The 21,576-nt window shown below is 40.3% G+C and overlaps 1 long non-coding RNA gene across 3 annotated transcripts in view; it reads left to right on the top strand.

Annotated features, from left to right (window-relative positions):
• LOC134486362 (uncharacterized) overlaps nt 1–21,047 on the top strand; it is a 33,664-nt gene extending 12,617 nt beyond the window's left edge. Inside the window, exons 3-4 of one of the 3 annotated variants that reach the window (XR_015683511.1) lie at nt 197–1,319; nt 19,304–21,047. This is a non-coding gene — a long non-coding RNA (uncharacterized LOC134486362). Of the gene's footprint in view, nt 1–196; nt 3,072–3,184; nt 3,374–19,303 lie in introns of those variants that run through there. The other 2 variants (XR_015683512.1, XR_015683510.1) reach the window with 2 other exon arrangements.
• Nucleotides 21,048–21,576: the final 529 nt, after the last annotated feature.

The raw sequence follows: 21,576 nt of genomic DNA, 5'->3' as shown, positions 1-21,576 counted from the left end.
CATTTCTAAAGCTACTAGAATTATGATTTTTTTTAAATATATGACTATCCATTGGCTCTTATGAGATCTGTAGGGTTCCTGTAAGATTTTCTTTTGTCAGTGCTGACAATTAAATCCCCAGCTGGTACTTGGTAGGCAAAAGTCCACCACTAAGCTATGCCTCTAAACCCACCATCTCTCTTTATGTTCCTAAAAGCAGGGGTCGTCGACAGGAATGGTGGAGCTTGCCTTTAATTCCAGTCTCTGTGAGTTTGAGGCCAGCAGCCTGGTCTACAAAGTGAGTTCCAGGATAGCCAGGGCCACACAGAGAAACGCTGTCACAAAACACTAAAGCAAACAAACAAAACCAAAGGAGCAAACCAAAGGAACGTCAGAATCTGGATGACCACTTACATGAAGTTCCCAGTACCCAACACCTCCACAGCTGCTCCCAGAGTCTCTTCTAGATACAGTCTCAAGACCCTGTAGCTTTTCGTGTGTAGTGACGTATGTCTATAATCCCAGCTCTTGAAAGGCAGAAGGATCAGGAGTTCAAAGTCAGCCTTGGCTACACGAGACTATCTCAGAAAGAATGTGTGTAGGTGCCTGGATGTTACTTGCCGACTGCACAAAACCCCATGTTCAATCCCCAGAACCAGCAAAATAAAAGGATAGATATTATAGCCAAATCTTTTATAGCCAAATCTACATGCTGTACAATTCACCCACTCGACGAATACACATCAGCAGTTTGAAATATATTTACAAAGTCATGAAACTGTCCTCTTTATCTCTGGGTCTGTGGAGCTGAGCATAGGTCTTACGCAGACAGAGGATGCGCTGTATTCGGTGTGACAAACTCATTGTTTGCCCCAAGAGTGAAGATAAAAGAGACAAATCATTGCACGCCTTGCATGCCGCCTGCTCTTCCTCTGCTTTCCTAGCACTGATAGCCGCCTCTCCACCGATGTCCGCTGCCTTGGAACAAGACAAGGCTACTACAGAGAGAACACAGATGTCAGAGCACGGACTCTTTCCCTCCCTGCAAGTTGGACAAGCCTTGGCCTCAACTTTCTAGTCTATGAATCAGAAGATGTTTGTGAGGGAAAATGAATCATGCTGTGAGTTGGAAGATTCCTCGGCGGCTGCATAGGCTGCTTCTAATTCAAAGGTCTTTCTCTCCTTTACGGATGCAGATCAGCGCGGCTTCCTAATATCCTTGGACAGACCTGATTGACATTTTGGTTTATCGGCTTCCAGAACTCTGCTGTTGACTCAGTTCTCTGTTTAATTAGGAGGGAAAGGCTGTTAAACAGAAACAGTTAATTGTGCCCATAAAGGTAAGTGTAGCAGGACAATGGAAGCTTTGCAGAATCACAACTGTTTAGGCTGGTGGCTTAGATGCTTTGAGAAAATCCATTTCTTACTCTACAGGGAGAGGAAAGTGCTCTAAAGAGAGCATTACCAGGGAAGCTAAGCAATGCTCTTTTCCAGTGTTTCCCTGAGAGGGTTTCTGACTTTGTGGTATGGTACACATCGTTTTTTCTTTATTTTTAAATGTCCTCTCAGCAAAACAACAGTAGTAACTTCCTCATGATGGCCTTACCAGTGTGGTAAATTTCTGAAACATGAATATTCTTTTGTTTGTATATTTATATGAGTGGGTGTGCCAGTTACACATCCCTAGCCTTCCCTCTCTCCATTGGAAATCTACTCAAGGGAGGAGTCACATGAACATGAGTTTAAACCACAGTGCTCTCTACTCTCTTTCTCTCCCTCTCTCAATTCAGGTAATCAGGTCCTTTTTATAATGCCAGCCACTCACACTGGGGAAGCTGTGAAGTGGTAGAGATCCCTAGAACACAGGAAACTAACTCCCTATGTTTATGGGCTTAACCAAGGTGTCTCGGAGATTGGCAGATCAGCCAAAGTCCTGGACAGCATATAAGACTAATTCAGAAGCTAGTCCTATTGGCCCACCCTGCCTTGGGGCTGCTACAATTTAAGACCTTAAAGGAAGAGACTGGGGAGGATGTAAGGCTCCTCTTTACAAAGGCAACCTCTGAAATAATTTAAATAAGAATTGCTGCCGTAGGCTCAGGGTTTTGAACGGTGGGTCCTCAGTGTGTGGCACTGTTTGGGGAGGTTTGGGCAGTGAAGGAAGGAGCTCACTGGAGGCAGGCTTTCAGAGTTTCAGCCAAAACCACTTCCATCTCACCCTCAGCTTTCTGCTTCTGCTGCTAGGCCTTGCTGACATGATGGATCTTATCCCTTTGGAACCATAACCCCTAAGACACTCTTCCTTCTATGAGTTCCATGGTCATAGGATTTGTCTCAAAAACAAGGCTCACTAATACATAGCCCCTTACTTACAGGTATACTCTCTGGCCAATGTATATACCAATGTACTTACTATACACAGAAGAAGGAAAGGCCTGGGTAGAATGATGGTTTGCTATAGACAGAAATATTCTCTCTCTCTCTCTCTCTCTCTCTCTCTCTCTCTCTCTCTCTCTCTCTCTCTCTCTTTCTCTCTTTCTCTCTTTCTCTCCCTCCCTCTCTCTCTCTCCCCCCTCCCTCCCTCCCTGCCCCCTCCCTCCCTGCCCCCCACCTCTCTCTTGGGTTTTGCTGTTGTGTTTTGTTTTGTTTTGTTTTTAATGAAATCAGGTTGTCCTTGAACTCTCCAGTCTACTGCTTCTGCTTCCCAAGTGCTGGGATTGAAGCTCTGCGTTGCCATACTCCACCTGCTTCCCATAAACTCTTAAAGAGCATGTAGAACACTCCTTTCTTTTACAGATGAGAAAATTAGGGCCAAAGTCTGGTAGAATTTAACTAGAGGTTTTTTTTTTTTTTTCTTCTTTCCGTTTTCTTTTCTCAGTGTAGGTGGTTACACCTTTAGAGGAAGTTGTGTTTAATTAAAGTTTACTGCTAAATAAAATACTGAGTTCAGGATAAGTCTCTAAAGCCATGATGAAGAAATTCTTAGCTCCTGTTAACAGCTCAAGCATTATATTTTTTAAAAAAATAATCATGAAGTTAAGTGAAAGCGGAGTGCAGGTTATGTTTTAAAACTGGTTATTTTCCATGCTGTTAAAATAAAAACAGACCACAAGTTATGTTTAAGGTTGCTTCCTTTCCTGTGCTGTATACACGAATGTCATTTTAGTATAAAGCTCACTTCAAACTCTCTATGAATGTTTTCCAGACTCCAAAGAGCTCTATCTGGAGATATCCCTCAGGAGTTGGTAGTATTTTTCCATATCTGCTGCCTCCTGTTTGAAAGCCCATGACCCTTCAATAGTACCCCCATGTATGACCTGAAGTCACCCAAGAGCCAGGAAATCCCTTGTCATCCCAGCCTTGGTAAGTTTTGGTTGCCATCAGCCATGTCACAAATAGAATTCAGGTTTCCCAGTCAGTCTTTCCAGGGACCCAACTCACCTCTCTCTGTTTGGGTTTCCATGCTGACATTTAGAAAAACAACAGTCACTCAACTCACAGAGCCTTTTCTCTATGCTCTGTACTAATTTTAATATTGACTTTCTCCTAAAAGCTCCAAAACATTTTAAGGATCCCCCCCCCCTTTTCTTTTTTGCAAGATTAAGCTTCCAAGCTTGTATTTTTAAAGTGCTTCCAAATTTTTTCTTAACATATGTTGCACGAAGTCTGTCCTATTAACAGAACCCAATCCTCTTCCAAATAGTAGAAAAATCCAAAGACTTAGCCTTTCCGATAGCATTTCTGGGCTGCACCATTGCTTTGAGCTTTGTGCTTAGTTCAGACCATTTCGACTGGGTTGGGTTCTCCCATATCGTTTGTCTGTAACCGTCAAAGATTCTGAGGACAAACCACTTCAGAAACACTCAGTTCGATGTCTGTCTGGGTAAGGACACTTTTTGTTGTGTTCATGAGGACAGGAAAAGAATTTTAAGAAACAAACACAGTGATATATCACTTGATTCTAACATTTTTTTTTTTTTTTGGAACAGCTCTCTTTTATACCCCCACTCCCTTCTACTCAGGAAACTCTAAAATCACAGGATTTGATAAATATGTGTAGCAAATTAAGAATTTTCGAGAGGTGTTATATGTGTGTGTGATTAAGCACTTTGATGCCGGAACCACAGCACTTGGGCTTGGAGCTGCGTTTCTGCTACTTCCTTCCCAGGCAACCTTGAGAAGGTCACTCTGTGCCTCAGTTTCTAAAGGGGAATAATAAAATGTAAGTGAAGATAAATATCAAGTATATGCAAATCTATTTGGACATGCCTAGTGCACAGAAGCAATAAGTTTGAGCAATTTCTATATAGCTGTAAATACCAAGAATAAAGCTACCTTAGGACGCAGCAAACGTGTATTCCCCAGGACATAGGCTATTTTGGGGAGGAATTTGAAATAAGTTTCATACATTTTTATTCATTGTCTTGCAATTTTCTCTCACTATTTATTTTATTACAATTGCCAAGAATGATTGGGATTTTTATGTCCTGTCTTGAATTTCAATTTACCTCATAAGAAATCATCTTCCAGTAGGAAATAGTTAGGGTTCTTCTGTGGCTGTTACTTGGGATTATATGATGCTTTGACATCCATTTCACGCTAGGTTTAGGAATCTTTTTTGTTGGCTTTGACAAAAATCTAAGCCACTGAGATACTAGGATGCTGTTTTGAAAGGTGTGGTATCCACCTATGGGATACAGCATGGGAGAGATCAGGGATACAGGACCAACCTCTAAGAAGGCCCTTCATGAACTCTAGCCTGATCTCTTACAGAATCTTGGCAAGGCTTGAGGCTCAAACGAATATCCAAGGCGTGCTCTGGGTTGATCGGTTCTTGATTTACCTTGTTTGGTTAGGTTCAGGAGCTCAGTTCAGTCTGGACGTGGTGGAATGAGTCTGTAATCCCAGCAAACTGGTAGCTAATGAAGGAGAATGTTAGTCTGAGATCATTCCAGGCTACTTGGTGAGACCCCGTGGCAAAAAAAACCAAAACAGTTCAGTTATACTAGGATTGAATCAGATAAATGAAAAAGACAATGCACTAAAGAACGTCAGTGTCTTTCCCAGTACTAAGACTTCCTTGTTCTAAACTTGACCCTGAATCCCTTATGTTCTAGACCTAATTTAGTGACTGTTTTCTGGACTGTATTGTTATCTAGCTCTTCCATGTCGGCAAAGCTCACTTTCTTGAGCAGGCACTGGCACTGACAGGCTTTTTGTGTTGTTGTTTCCTTCAGTGTGGGCTGTGGATTCAACCATGCTACAGCTTCACAAAGGGATCTCAGCGCTTGTTTTCAGCTCCCAGTGTGCTAGCTCATATGTTGTTGCCAGGACCATTCCCCAGATAATCTGCATGCCTGGCCTTGGCAATAGATCTCCCTAAGGATGCTATCCTGTGAGTGTGCAATTATAACCCATGCCAAATGTCAACTGTCTGCTCTGGAGGCCTGGAGAGTTAGGCTATCGTAACTCTTTCCTGAAATGTGGTGCCAGTATAACACTGTTAACCAGACCCAGCTCTACACACACACACACACACACACACACACACACACACACACACAGGACCCACAAGAGAAGCTTGGTACTACATATGTCTTTGAAAATTGCATTTTTTTCAAATGCAAAGTCTGTTTTAAGTTGTAAGAAAAGAAGGTAGGTTGTAGATTAAAACTGCAGACATATATTTACAGGTCTGGAGGCTGACAGGTTCCAAAAGCTCTAGCAAATTCATTTGTTTGATGAAGTCTCCTTTCATGGCATGTAGAAGGCAGCTTCTTGCCTTTGCAGGGTGGAAGGGGTGTTTTTCAGGTCTTTCTTTTTGGGAGTGACTAATTCCACTCATGACAGTGCTGTATTTATGATTTAATTACCCCAGAGGCTCTATCTCCACACACCACCATATTGAAAGTTAGGATATTAGCATACGAATTGGTGGCAATACAAATATTCAAGACATAGTATATTCATAAAAGAGCTAAAATTATGATAAAGATGTAAACATTGGCTAAACTATTTACAAAGTTGTAAGCCACCTGGAAGAGGCATTTTAGCACCCGTTCTTCCTTTATCTAGGAATTATATACAGTAACAGGGTGGTCATTTTTATTGCTAAGAAATGTGAGTTATGAGTTTCCACATCTTTAAAGCTCATATTGATTACCTGAGTCATTTTTTTAATTGGGAAAGACTAATAAACCATCCAGTGGTAGATATTATCTGTCATCTAAGACAAATGAATGTTTGTATGTTAATTATGCTTAAAATACAAGTATAAATAACTTTGCCACAAGTACATAGAGCAAGTATTTGATGCAGACTGAGAATCAGAGATGGTGTCTCAGTAAGGTTTCTCTTTTTCTCCCTTGCCCTCTTCCCTGTCTTCTTTTCTTGCTTTCTTTCCTCCCTCTTTCTGTTTGTTTCACACATCTGCCTGTATTTTTCTTCCTTTGAAATCTGACTAAAGTCGGGTCAGGTGGGTGCATAATACCTCTGATCCCAGCCATCCAAAGATTAATGCAAAAGAATGTGAGGCCCTGGGTAGCCTAAACTATGCAAACCATTGTAACAGTAGAAAGAAAGAAAACCTAGGCAAGAGTTTCTCTTATAATGCACAAAAGCATTTATTAGTGAGACTTAAAATAGATTATAAACATATATAACTTTGTAGATAACATAAACGTGTATACAACAGAGTCAATAACACATTAAATTTCAACAATGATTATTCTCTAACAATTTGAGATCTTAATCCCCTCTAGCTTTCTATGTACTTCAGGCTTCAATGGAAATATTTATATACCTCAACATATTAAGCAAACGACAGTTTCATTTCCATCAAATACAATGTTGACAGCTTATTTAAATTTAACACAAACTGTTTTATTACAGCCAGTAAGGCATATGAAGGGGTTGCTATATGGGTAGACAAAAATAAAAATATTTCAAATTGAGACTATGGGAGGAATTAAGATAGTCCCCAGAACTTTCACTTCCTTCTTTCCCATTCCAGGGTAACTTTTGGATTTGATAGTTTAGCATTAATAGTTTCAGGGATAGGTTCTAGGTGTTCAATGAAGCAAGTTAATTTCCTTTTACATCTGTATTGGTTCAGGAAACACCCAATGAATTCCTAGCTGGGTTTACTGGCTCATGGTTCCGTCAATCTCCTTAGAGCTGGATTTTTTGCTCCTTCCTTGGCTGAAAGAACAGCATATTTTCTCACAGTATTTTTTGTTGTTATTGTTGCTTTAATGAAACACGTGAGTGTGGTAGTATTAACTGTGAACCGTGCTTATTTACTCCACAAACGTGGAAGCTCAGGATGTAAACTAGACCCTGGTGTGGACGGTCTTGTGAAACGCAGTGTGTCCATGGCACGATTCCGTGGAAGGTTGGTTGGAGAAAGATCCCACGGCAAGACTGAGGTTAGAGAGAAAATCTGTTCTTTATTATAACATTGCTCTTGCAACATGAACTTCAGTCCCAGGAAGACTCTTGCAGTTCCTTCCAAAGGGGCAGTCCCCTCAGAGATTTGCTGGCATCCCGCTTGCCCTACTTTGTACGGTTTTCACATCATTTCTCAAAATTCATACCGAGGATCATGCTTCTTTCAACATGGATCTTTGAGAGACACACCCAAACTGCGGCCCGGATGAACGTTTAAGTATACTGAGGGTTTGACCTAGACACCATCCCAACAGCTACCTTGGAGCAAAACCAAAGGACAAAGAAGAGAATGGACTGGCGCATAGGAAAACAGAGCATGGGGTGGGGGTGGGGGTGGGGGTGGGGGTTGGGTTTGTACAGAGCTATGTACCCACCACAAGATGCAGCTGCTTCCCTGGCCAGTGTTACCGTTGATGACTCAGCAAGAAAAGTTAACTTTCACTGCTCAGGAAGAGAGAAAGAGAACTGTTGGAGTGTTTCTTAGGTATGGGACTTTGTTCTTATATTTATCCTCATCTTTATAAAAACGTGTCAGATTTAATTAGTCTCATCTTTCTTGCTCTGATTTTTATTTTGAGATAAGGTTTCAGGTAGCCCAGAGAGATCTCCCACCATGTAACCAAGGATGACCTTCAACCCTTAATCCTCCTGCCTCTACACCCCAGGTTTGGAATTGGGGGGAGGCCACAATGCTCAAGTCTATTACTCTTATTAAAGTCAGGAAAATAGCGACAATCACCCATCCAGCCGTGTGCTTGCTAAGTGTGAACGTTAACGATGACGATGATTATAATCTTTAAAGTGCTTCGTTACAATTTCACAAGAGAAACAGTAGGAATGTTATGGTAGGAGTTAAGATGGGTCCAGTCTTAGAGCAAAAGGTAACCCTTTTCTGGAAGATACGGTTACCTCCTGAAAGGACCATGTTTCTTCTGCAGACACCTGAAAGATCCCTGACGTGTGTGCCAGGCCAGCTATGTTCTGGGGCAGGTGAGATGGCTCCTTAGGTAAAGGCTTCACTTTAACATGAGTTCAGTTCAGATGTAGACGGTGGAGAAAGAGAACCTGTCTTCTGTCTTCAACATGCATGTAGTGCATGTACCCCTCAAACAAAGTAATGATTTTAAAAATGTGTTTATTTCCTTTCTGCTCTGTCTCAAATTTCTACAAAACACAGAATGGATGTTTAGTGAGTGTTTAATAAATTGTTGCCTCTTAGCAATTTAGTTCATTTCCATGCGGGTGATTTTTTTCATTTAGTGAAAATTACCTTCTTTTTTCCCTCTCATATATATCCTGATATATTATATATATATCCTGATTATAGTTTCTCCTCCTATGCCTTCTAGTTCCTACTCACCTTCCCTCCCACCTGGATCTACCCCCTTTCTGTCTTTCATTAGAAAATTAACAGGCTTCTGAGGGGCAATAATAAAATAAAATAAAGTGAAACAAAACAAAAACTAATAGAACGAAACAGATGGAAAAGAGCCCAAGAAAAAGCACATGAAGCAGATATAGACACAGAGATCCACTTCTGCACCCACTCAGGAGTCCCATAAAAAACACAGAACTAGAAGCCATAATTTATACTCAAAGGGTCTGTAGGGTAAGAGGAGAGGAAAAATATAAGTAAGATATAAACAAAAAATATGATAATTTTTTTAAAAGCCATAACAACATAAGACAAGGGACCTCCAAAGATGCCTGTGTGTTCATTTTCTGTTGGTCTACTGCTAGACATGCATCCTACCCCCACTGACGTGTGTATGCACACTGGGGAGTAGTCGGTCTCCCCAGTGAGACTCCCTTAGAGAAAAGTAATGTTTAACTTGTAAATCAGTATCAATTGGAGATAGCTTCTGGGTCAGTGTCTACTGCTCCTTTTAGCTTTAGGACCCCATCTGGTATAGACCTGTGTAGGCACTGTGCATGCTACCCCAGTTTCTCTGGGTTCCTATGTCTACCAATCCTATTGACTTAGCAGATCTTTTTTAAAGTTAAGGCCCACTCTGTGTGCCTCTCCTTCTACGGGGTTCCTTGATCTCAGAGGGTTTGATATTATTATTTGTTATTTAGGGATGGGCGTTCCAAAGTTCCCTCTCCCTCTCCTTCTCCATCCCCCTCCCCCTCTCTTGCCCCTTCCCTCTCCCCCTCTCCCCAACCCCTCCCTCCCTATTATCTGGCTGTGGATCTACGACACCTTTGTTCCTATCTGCTTCAAGAGGAAGCTTCTCTGATGATAGCTTAGCAAGGCACTGATTTATGAGTCATTGGGAGGGAGTCATTTTATTGCTAAGGCTTTTTTTGTTTGTTTTCTTGTTTATTTTAGAACAGTAAAGTTTTGTTTTACCCTAGGTCCCTGGAGTATCTAGTCTTCATTTCTTGATCACTCAAGTAGTGGCAGGCAGGAATAGGTTCCGTTTCTTGGAGTGGGCCTTAAGTCAAATCAGACCTCGGTTGGTTACTCTCACAAGGTTTGTGCCACCATTGCCCTAGCATAGCTGGAAGGCAGGACATCTGTAGTTTGTAGTGGCTTGTGTTCTCATGCTAATTGTGTTACCCAAAAAAACCTGTTAGCAATGTCCTGCACTTAGGCTAAAGAACACCTGACCCTAGTTAGCTCTGATTGGGAAATAAACTTGCCAAAGGCCAATGGCTGGGTAGGGGGACAGAGGTGGAACTTTAGGATTCCAGGGCAAAAAGCACAGGGAAGGAGAAGGAACAGAGTCTGCCACGAGAGGGGTGTAGGGTGGACCATACCATGAAGGTGAGATGGCAGAAATAAAGGTGCAAAGGGAAAGGAGGGCTGCCCCGAAGGAAACAGGGCAGCAAAGATAAACTAGATGAACTAGTTAACTAGTGTTAACTCAGGAATACCAGAGGGGAGTGTGTGCTAGCTGCAGGGAGGTTTGGAAGTGTCCAACCATTGAGCAATTTAAGGCTATTAGATATAAAGGGTAGGTGTGTGTCTTTTATTCATGAATCCAGAGCTCTTGGGTGGGTGTGCCAGGAGCTCAGAACAGATTAACAATTCACTGTTACAATTTACAGTTTTGGCAACAGCCTGGGTTATTTGGGGGTTCCCATGGGACACCTTCGGCCAACAACTTAATTAGATGTAACTCTCTTCTGGTACTGAATGCTATGGTGACAAGAGATGACCAGTTGGGGCCCTTTCTGTCACTAGATTTATATATATGTTTCAGGGCTTCTGTGTATTATGCTTTCAGATTCCCCCTCAAATGTCTTACTTTTAGCTGTCTCCCAGCGTTCCCTCCCTCATCTCCCTTTTCCCTCCCCTAGCCACTTCTTCCCCATTGCAGTCTCCTCCCCAATCCACCCATAACTATGTTACCCCCTTTTCTAGGGCAATCTGTTTGTCTCCCCTACTTGTCTAACCTCTACCGCTAAAATTTACATATAAGCAAATATATACCATAATTATCTTTATGGGTCTGTGTTACTTCACTCAGGAAGATTTTTATCGGGTTACCTGCAAATTTTATGATTTTTTCTAATGTCTGAGTAATAGTCCACTGGGTAAATGTACCACATTTTCTTTATTTACTCTTTGTTGAGGGACATCTAGGTTGTTTCTAGTTTCTGGCTATTATGAATAGAGTAGCAATGAACATGGATGACCAAGTGTCTCTGTGGTGGGATAAAGAGTCCTTTGGATGAATGCTGAAGAAGAGTTGTATAGCTGGATCCTGAGGTAGATCTGATTCACATCTTTATCAGGAACTATCACACTAATTTCCATAGTGGTTGAACAAGTTTAGAGTCACACTCACACTGGCAATGGATGGAATAAATGTTCCTAGTATACCACATCCTCACCAGCAAGAGCTATTTTTTATTATTTATTTCTTTATTTATACATCATAGTCATTCTGACAGTTGTAAGATGAAATCTCAAATTAATCTAGATTCAAAATTTTCTGATGACTAAGGATGTTGAACATTTCTTTAAGTGTTTCTTGGCCATTTAAGTTTCCTTTTTTTTGAGAATTCTCTGGTTGGGTCTGTACCCCATACTTTAACTGAATTATTTGTTTCCTCGAGATCCAGTTTTGAGTTCTTTATGTATTTTGGGTACTAGCTCTCTCTATGGGTAGTCGGTAAAAAATATTTTCCCATTCTGTAGGCTGCCACTTAGTCTGAATGGCAGTTGTCTGTTGCCATGAGATTTTCAGTTTTGTCGAGGCCTCATTTGTTAACTGTTAACCTTAGTGTGTGTGCTAGCAGAGTTCATTTCAGAAAGTATTTTTCTGTGCCAATGAGTTCAAGGCTGTTCGCCACTTTCTCTCCTATCAAACTCAGTGCATCTGGTATTATGTTGTGGCCTTTGGTCCATTTGGAGTTGAGTTTTTTCCTTGGTCTTTTTATCGATTGCATAAGGGAAGGCTACTGATTTTTGTAAATTAATTTTGTATCCAATTACCTAGCTGAAAATGTTTATCAGCCGTAGGAGTTGCATGAATTTTTAGGGTCACACATATATATTAAATATAGTATACTTGTAGGTGATAAACTAGATATACTATCATGTCATCTCCTTTGACTCCTTTTTTTGATTTCTTTTTTTTTTTTTTTGGTTCTTTTTTCCGGAGCCGGGGACCGAACCCAGGGCCTTGAGCTTCCTAGGCAAGTGCTCTACCACTGAGCTAAATCCCCAACCCCCTTTTTTTGATTTCTTAAGACAGGGTTTCTCTATGAAGTTCTGGCATTTTTGAAACTTTTCTGTGGAAAAGGCTGGCCTCAAACTCACAGAGATCTGCCTATCTCTGCCTCCTGGTTCTGGGATTAAAGGTGCATGCCACCATCACCTGTTGATTCCTTCGTTTCTAATTTGTATCTACCTAATCTCCTTCAGCTGCACTACAGCAGCTAAGGCTTCAAGAACCATGTTGAATAAATGTGGAGAGAATAGAAAACCTTGTCCTGATCTTAGTGAAATCTTTTTAGTTTCTCCTATTTAGGTTGATGTTGGCTATGGGCTTGCGGTAAAAGATCTTTGTTATACTGATGTATATCCCTTTCATCCCCAAGCTATCCAGGACTTTGATTTTAAAGGGGTGTTGTTTTGTTAAAGGTGTTTCTGCATCTAGTGAGATGGTCAAGATTTTTCTGTTTGTTTATATGGTGGATTATATTTATTGATTTACATATGTTGAAACATCCTTGCATCACTGAGATGAAGATGATCTTTGTGCTGTGTTTGTTCTTTGATTTGATTTACAAGTAATTTATTGAGAATTTTTTTAAATCTCTGTTCGAAAGTAACTTAGTCTGTAAGTTTTTTCTTTGTTATGCCTTTATGTGCTTTTAGTTTCAGGGTAACTGTGGTCCTGTAAAACAAATTGGACAATGTTTCTTCTCTTCCTGTTTTGTGGAATAATTGGTGGAGTATTGGCACTCAGTCTTCTTTGGACATCTGGTAGAATTCTGTGTAAAACCATCTAGCCCTGGACTTTTTTTTGGTTGGAATACTTTTAATGACTGCTTCTATTTTACTACATGTTATTAGGTCTGTTTAAATTGCTTATCTGATCCTGATTTAACACTGGAAAGTGGTATGTACCATATAAAGTACCCATTTCTTTGGTGGAGTACAGGTTTTTTAAAGTATGTCCTTGTGATTCTCTGGATTTCCTCAGTGTCTGTTGTTACGTCCCATTTTTCACCTCTACTTTTCTTAATTTGAATATTCTCTCTCTACCTTTTAGTTAATTTGCATAAGGCTTTATCAATCTTATGGATTTTCTCAAAAAACAAACTCTTTGTTTCATTGAGTATTATTTTTTGTTGTTGTTCTTTATTTAATTCATTTAGTGATTTCAACCCTGGATTTGATTCGTCCTTACCATCCTTTGGGCATGGTTTGTTCTTTGTTTCCTGAGCTTTGGGGCATGCTGTTGAGTTACTAGTATGATATCTCTCCATTTTTCTTTTCCACATAGGTACTTAGTGCCAAGAACCCTTAGCACTTCCTTCATTGTATCTTATAAGTTTGAGTATGTTGTTTACTCATTTTCATTGCATTCTAGAAGTCTTTAATGACTTTCTTAATTCCTGTCTTAACTCATTTTTCACTTGGTAGTGAGCTGTTCAGTTTCCATGTGTCTGTAAGTTTTCTGTTGTTTCTGTCGTTGCTAATATCCAGCTTTATTTGATAGTGTCAGATAGGATGCAGGCTATTATGTCAATTTTCTTCTCTCGGTGCATGATCAGTTTTGAAGAGGGTTCCATGGGTTACTGAGAAGGAAGTATTTTTTTTTAATGTTTAGATTAAATGCTCTGTAACTATCTGTTAGTTCTATTTGGGTCAAAACATCAGTTGCTAGGTCCAGCATTTCTCTGTTTAGATTTTGTTCAGATGCCCTGTCTATTGGTGAGAGTAGGGTAGTATTGAAGTTTTCTACTACCAGCGTGTGAGGAAGGGTCAGTATGTGATTTAAGCTATAGTAGTATTTTGATGAACATGGTTGCCCTTTTGTTTAGTGTATAGATGATAAGAATTGCTATGTCGTCTTGGTGGAGTTTTCCTTTGATGAGAGTATGTGCTGTTCTTCCCTGTATTTTCTGATTAGTTGTGTTTTGAAGTTTGTTTTGTCAGATATTGAAATGGCTATACCAACTTGCTTATTAGGCCAATTTGCTTGGAATATCTAATTTCATCCTTTATCCAGAAGTGATATCTATTATTGACAGAAAGTTGTGTTTCTTGGTTTCAGCAGAAGGGTAGATTCTGTTTTTACAACGATTCAGTTAATCTATATGATTTATTGGGCAAATGAGATCATTGATGTTGAGAGATAATAATCTGATATTCTACTTTTGTTCTCTCTCTCTCTCTCTCTCTCTCTCTCTCTCTGTGTGTGTGTGTGTGTGTGTGTGTGTGTGTCTGTGTCTGTGTGTGTCTGTGTGTGCCTCTGTCTGTGTGTGTGTGTCCTGTTTTGATTTGCTGGTCTGTGATTATTGTTCATTGTGTTTTGGATGGTGTGTTTCATCTCTTTATGTTGAAGTTTTCCTTCTATAAGAAGAGTTTTATTCTATAGGGCTGGGTTTGTAGATTAGATAGATATTGCTTAAATTTGGTTATCATAAAAGGTCTCATTTTCTCCATCTATTGCGATGTATAGTTTTACAGGGTATAATAGTTTGGGATTGGGGGAGCATCAGTAGCCTCTTAGAGCCTGCAGCACATCTGTCCAGACCCTTCTGGCTTTTAGAGTCTCATTGAGAAGTCAGACATTATTCTAATATATCTTCATTCATATAATACTTGACATTTTTCCTTTTCAGCTTTTATTATTCTTTCTTTGTTCTATATATTTATTATTTTGATTGTTATATGCCAAGGGGATTTTTTTTTCTGGTTCACTGTATATGGTGTCCTGCATCCTTCTTGTACCTTATAGGCTTCTCCTTCTTTACATTAGAGAAATTTTCTTTTATAATTTTGTTGAAAACCTTTTCTATGCCTTTAAACCTATGTTTCTTCTTCCTCTACTCCTATTATCCTTATTATTTGGTCGTTTTATAGTGTGCCAGATTTTTTGAATGTTTTGTAACAGGAGTTTTTTTTTTTTGTTTGTTTTGTTTTGTTTTTTGTTTTTGTTTTTTTTTTTCATTTAACATTTCTTCTGCTTCCTCTCTCTCTTTTTTTTTTTTTTTTTTTTTTCAGAGCTGGGGACCGAACCCAGGGCCTTGCGCTGAGCTAAATCCCCATCCCCCTGCATTTAACATTTCTTTGACAAAGGTATCCATTTCTTCTGTTGTATCTTCAATGCCTGAGAGTGTCTCTTCCATCTCTTGTGTTCTGTTAGTGAGGCTTGCCTCTGAGATTTTCTGTTTGAGAAGCTAAATTTTTCATTTCCAGATTTCCCACACTCTGGGTTTTCTTTATTGCTATTTCCACTTTCAGGTCTTAAACTCTTTTATTTATTTTCTTCCATTATTCTTTTTTGTTTGCATAGTTTTCTTTAAGGGACCTATTTATCTCCTCTTTAAGGATATCTATCATATCCACAATGGCCATTTTAAGGTTTTTGCTTTGTGCTTCAGTTATGTTACAATTCTCTGACCATATTAGGGTTGTTGGGTTCTGGTCATGATATACTGTCCTGGCTGTCATTGACTGTGCTTTTATGCTGGCGTCTAGGCATCTGTATTTGAGAAGATTGTAATTCTAGGTGCTGATATCTGAGTTTGTCTTTATTGGAAGAGTATTTTGTTTCAATTTCCCTCTATGGTTTTTAGGAGGGTATGGTGGCTATGTGTTGCCTGTTAGGGAATATTTTTAGGATCCTGCTAAGGGTGGTCACTGAGGGTTCAAGGTAGAATGTTTTTTACGTATTGGGAGCTGACACTTAAAAAAGGGCATGGGCTATGGGGGAGAGGTTGAGGTGGTCCACAGATTGGAGAAAAGCAGGATGTTCTCCTAGGATTTGATTAGTCCACTAGAGATAGGGGCAGAGAGTGAAGAGAAACCATAACAGTGTGTTGAAGAGCTGGAGATGAGACTTAAGGTTTGGATCTGGCCAAGTGAAGATCTGGAACTGGTCTACCTGCTTTGCTGGCTTAATTGCTTCTCTGGCAGGTTTTGCTGGCAGGGTTCCAGGCAATGCCTGAGGGACTTGGAGGCTGGGATAATAGGATGGGTGTGGAGGCAGGTTGGAGGAGAAGATCTTCATGATTCATAGGAGATGGGTGCAGAGAGGAAGTGGAGACCATAAGTGGTCTGCTATAGAGTTGGGGGTGATACTAGGGAACTGGATATGGAGGAGAGGAGGGAGCAGTGAAGAGCTACAGTTATCTACTTCCGGAGCCAGGAGGGCTTCAGGTTCCCAGAAGAATTCCTGCTAGAGTTGATGACTGGGATAAAGTGAGGGAGTAGGGGGAGGGAACTTTGGAGGGGAAGATCTGTATGAGTCTCTGGAGATGGGGGAGGGGATTGTATCAGGTGGTCTGATAGGAGGCTGGGATGGGACTCAGGGATGGATTTGGAGGACAGGAAGGAGTTGTGTAGATTTACAGTTGGTCATTTTTGTTCCCTGGCTAGAGTGGCCAGTAGCCTCCCAGAGAATGCCTGCTGGAGTTGGGGACTGGGATAATTACAAAATAAATAAAAATGAAAACCATGTTTTAATCCAGTAAGTCATAAATATTATTGTTTTTCCAAAGCATGCCAGGTAATTTTGACAAGTAGTCATGCTGGAGAACAGGGGTCCTAAGAGACATGGGATTGGCTTCTGTGAATCTAGGTCCTCTTTGTCTTCTTTGACTACAGATTTCTCTATGGTCACCCAATCTGCTTCTCTTTGTACTGCTGGCTTGATACCCAAACAGATCTGCTAATTATTTCTTCTGGTCCTAAGTTCTGACAACTATTTACTGATATTTATCACCTTTTCTTTCCTTCTTAAACATTATTTATTTTATATTTTGAGATTATGATGTAATTTCATTACCTTTTTGTTTCCTCCAAGACCTGCCATATATTCCTTCTTGCACAATCTCAAATTCGTGTCCTCCTTTTACACATGTGAACACACACACACACACACACACACACACACACACACACACACACACACACACACTGGGATGGTATATGGGAGCAATGACATTTCTCTCTTTGGCAGCCCATGATTTCCCAGTGTTGCTACTGTTTTTTTGTTGTTTTGTTTTGTTTTTTTTTCCCCTTCAGAATGGCTCAGGGAATCTCACACCTCAGAGATCCTGGAAGCTGGGATGAAAATCATTTATGACTCATCTGTCATCAATAATTTTGTGAGGATGTATTATCATATTTATTTGACGGACTATAAAGTCTATATTGTAAAATAGTTTCACCAATTTCTGTGGAGCTGCCCACCTCACAGTGACGAAAGTGTGGCCTAGGCCACTAAAATGTTTTTGAGAATTGTCACTTTCTGTGGTTCCTCCCTTCTAAGAAATTAACTCACTGTGTTAGTTTCTGAAGCTCAGCCTTTGCCCATTTTCTCTTTCTTCCTCCCTCCAGCTATTTCTCTTTCCCTTCCTCTCTCCCTTATTTGTACTTTGGCAGCCTGCCTCTGACTTGCCTGGATTCATTCTTCACTCCATTAACCTTCTCAAGGTGAGCATATCTGATTACATTGTTTGTCATTACCAAACAAGGCTCACTCTTGTTGGGCAGGTGTTGGCTCAGGTGTTGGTGTCTTGGCTTGGATGCTGGTCCCTTGGCTTAGTCACCATCAATCAACTCAGCAGAGCTGGTTTCACTGCAGGCTCAGAAGTCTTCTGAGGTTCCATAGTCCATTGAGTAAGATGCAACTTAGTGAATAGCTAAAGACAAAAATCTCTGGGCAGGAGATGGGAGGGAGTCTCATAAGCACTGTGTGCCCAAGCCTTCTTTTTTCTTACACAGTTGATGGCTTGAATTGTCTCAATCCCTTCTTCCTGCCTCTCTTCTGACCTTCCCTCCTTCCTTCCCTTCCCCTCTTCCTCACTCTCTGCCCACCTATTTATGCAATGAAAGCTCGGGAAGATATGCATTTGTTCCTGTAGTAACAGCCTTAGGGGAAATGAATAGCAGAAAACACTGGAACGTGACTCCCACTTGGACATGGCCTTTATGGCATGGATGTTGTTCACTCCATAGTCTCTTCTCATTGTTCTGCCCAGGAAGGATGTTGAGCTGTATCTGTTTACACTTCTCCGTTTGCTCCATTCCCTTGCAGAAACATCTTTCTGTCTTCTTAACTTTCAAAGATACACTAATTGTCCACCTTTAACTTCAATTAATACTCAATGTGAGACCTTCCTTCATGAAACCTATTAAATGTGTTTGGTAACCCATTGTGGTGTATTCTATATCTTACCCCTCCCCAACCCCCAATATTCTTTCTCTCATTTACTTCTTCTCTCTTTTTAAGATAGGGTTTTATTATCCATCATAGAGGGGCCTGAAACCCACTCTGTATCTTACCCTGAGTTTGAACTATGTATTCCATGCTGGGTGATCCTCTTCACCTTCCTCCAATAAGTACTGGGATTATGGGCTTACCCTACCATTCTGGGTTCAGCATTATCCCCCTTTGTAGCCTTCCAAACGAACTCTCAATTTCCTTAGAAATTGGATAAGAAAAATCATCTCTGGCTCTTGGGAAAACCAATTTTAGCAATTGACCTAGGAAGTCTCATAGCCTTTGGGACATAAGTGGAAGTCTGTTGGGACATTTTATTTCTCTCAATAAGAGGACAGCACACGGGTTGGGGATTTAGCTCAGTGGTAGAGTGCTTGCCTAGGAAGCACAAGGCCCTGGGTTCGGTCCCCAGCTCCAGAAAAAAGAAAAAAAAAAAAAGAGGACAGCACACAAAGAGAAACTTTTTAGTTCTGGGTAACTCTGGTTCCTGGACCTGGGGTGTTCCTTTCTTGCAGGAACAAGTGATTGAGAACACTGCAGGGTTGGAATTGTCCTTTGACTGATAGGGAAAACAGTCAGGTTGTACATATGTTGGCACTGTTGCCATCGATTCTCTGCCTAAGTCTCAGTTCATGAAAGCCACTGTTAGCTGCCTTTTCTCTTGCTTGCAGTGGCACTGTTCCTAACCATTACCTCCTCTCTGTGAACAAATGCAGCCACTTCAGGAATCTTGTCATCTGCTTGAGATCAGTGCTGCCAGTGAGCAAAAACATCTTTAGTCTTAAGCACTGCCATACTATCGGTGACAGGAAAGCATCTATAATTGAGTATATTTGGACACAAATGTACTATACCAATAAAAATGAGGCAGCTACACTGGCACAAAGATGTTATGCTGTCATTGAGTGTTAGAGATTAGAAGAAACCCATATTGACCAGGCAAATTGTCTTTGCAGTATGCCGGCACACTTCAAAACAGCAAAGAAGAAGAAGAAAAAAAACCCTTCTTTCAGTTCAGTGGAAATAAAAATAATTTCTGGTCTAATGATCTTCATAGTCTTCCAATAAGACAACCAAACCACACATTATGAGAGCCAAAAATCATCCATCATCATCTATATATGTTTTTTGGTCTATATTATTTCTGTCCCAGACACTGGAAGCCTGGACTTATCCCAGAGAAGAGAACTGTCATCCTGTCACATGACTGCAATTGGCAAGTCTTACCAAGAAAGTTTGGCAGATCCTAAGAACAGGACTAACATATGTTTTATATATGTGTGGGTAGGTGTATATATAGCCATCCATCTACATACATATATGTATACTTATTTATTTATAAGCCTTAGTTAAAGTTAGAAAAATTAATTTTGCATATGGATAAGTCCCACAAATTAGCACTGGTTTAAAAGAAGCCCAAAAAGATATCGTTTTGATTCTTTAAAAGTAAAAATGCCAATGCAAAATTTAAAAGTGGAGTATCATGCTAATAACTTTTATCTTTAGATTATTGCTCATTTTAGCAATGATTCATTCACTCGTGCAACAAGTGTTTTGACAAACACTAGCTGTAAAGAGGCACCATTCACAAAGACCTTTGCCCTGGAGAACCCTGTGATCTGTAGAAGGCAGGTAATGGAAACCCCTTATTTTACTCAAAGATCATTACAGAGGATCTTCATGTATTCTGAGAATAAAGAAGAGAGAAGACACATGGCACTGGGTTCCAAGGAGCTTGTGCAATATTGAAGGGGGATGAAAAACAGTAAACAAACATCAATGTGTGTTCATGGTGATAAAGTTGGTGTATAAAATTTCAGTCAAGTGACATATTAAAATTCCTGGTGGCTATATTTATGTGGACAAAGAAGACTCCTATTCGAAGACACTTAAGCTATGCCCCAAGAGACCATAAGAGACCATGAAGAATATCATCAGGTGGAGTCAAGTGTCTTTTAGCTGCTATTGTTGCTACCATTAACAATTATGTTTATGGGTTGTGTGGTGGTGCGTGCCTCTTCTTCAACACTTGGGAAATGGATGGCAGAAAGATTTTGAGTTCAAGGTCAGCCTACATTGTATAAAAGCTAAGTCCCCAAATAGAAAAGTAAATTAACAACAGATTAATACTTCAATCATCGATATGTGTGTGACCCTGTGTCTACATGCATGCACTTCAGGAAGGACTCACGATAGCAGAGGTACTCTGTAATATAAGACAGGCAGAGAATGATAGAGTATAGAACGTGGGTGGTTTTAAGTTGAAAAAGGATAGAAATTCTTGTTAAACTCATTTTCTCAATAAAGTTATATACTGCGAGTGTGAGAGTCAGGAGTAAATCATGACGGAACATGAGCATTATGGAGAGGCCGAAGTGGGATGGGAGGGACCACTGGTCTTAATGACTCCCTGTAGAATTTCAGGCTGGATTTAAGATGCTATTAGTAACTGTGACCTTTACATCCTCATCAATGTTAGCGTATATCGATATCTGCCAGTTTAACCAGGAGAAGAGAGGTGGCAGAGGTCAGCGTGAGGGATGTTATGAAAGATAGGCTTAAATATCAGAGAACGACTCTCTCCTTTGAAGAGAAGGAAAGAAGGACCCGTGGAATAGAAACAAATAATAATACAATCATAAACTCAACAGTTCAGAAAGTCCACAATTTTAAAATTAAAATTTATTATTATTATCATCATCGTTGTTGTTGTTGTTTTGTACTGTGTCTGTGATCTGCGTAAGTGAAGGAGCATGCATGTATGGCACAGTGCAAGTAAGGCGGTCCAGAGTGGTTTCCCCCTTGGCACCCTTGTTTTGAGGCAGGGTCTCTCTTATGTCTGTTGCTAGCTGGCTGGAGACCTTCCACGAGAGTCCACCATCTCCATCTCCCTTCTCCTCACAGTACTACTGGGGTTATTGTAGCATGACATCACATCCTGCTTTTAACTTTCATTTTTTTCTTTGAAAAATTTGCACATGCCTCCTGCTGTTCATTCATTTCCTTCAACCTCCCTCAGGACTCCCATCCCGCCACCCTTCCAAATTCATGTTCTCTGTTTATAATTTTTAAAGCTATTTGTTTATTATTTTAACCTACGGGATTCATCTATTTAGTCCATTTGGCTTCTTATACGAGTTCTGGGATCAAACACAGTTTGTCAGGATTGTGTACTAAGTGCTTTTACCCACAAAACCATATCCTAGGTCCCATTTTAGAAAGTCTTAAT

Source organism: Rattus norvegicus, chromosome 3 (genome assembly GCF_021556685.1).
Source record: "Rattus norvegicus strain SHRSP/BbbUtx chromosome 3, alternate assembly SHRSP_T2T, whole genome shotgun sequence".
NCBI classification, from domain to species: Eukaryota; Metazoa; Chordata; class Mammalia; order Rodentia; family Muridae; genus Rattus; species Rattus norvegicus.
The sequence above is the reverse complement of the archived record's forward strand: the minus strand, read 5'-3'. Positions and strand labels throughout refer to the sequence as shown.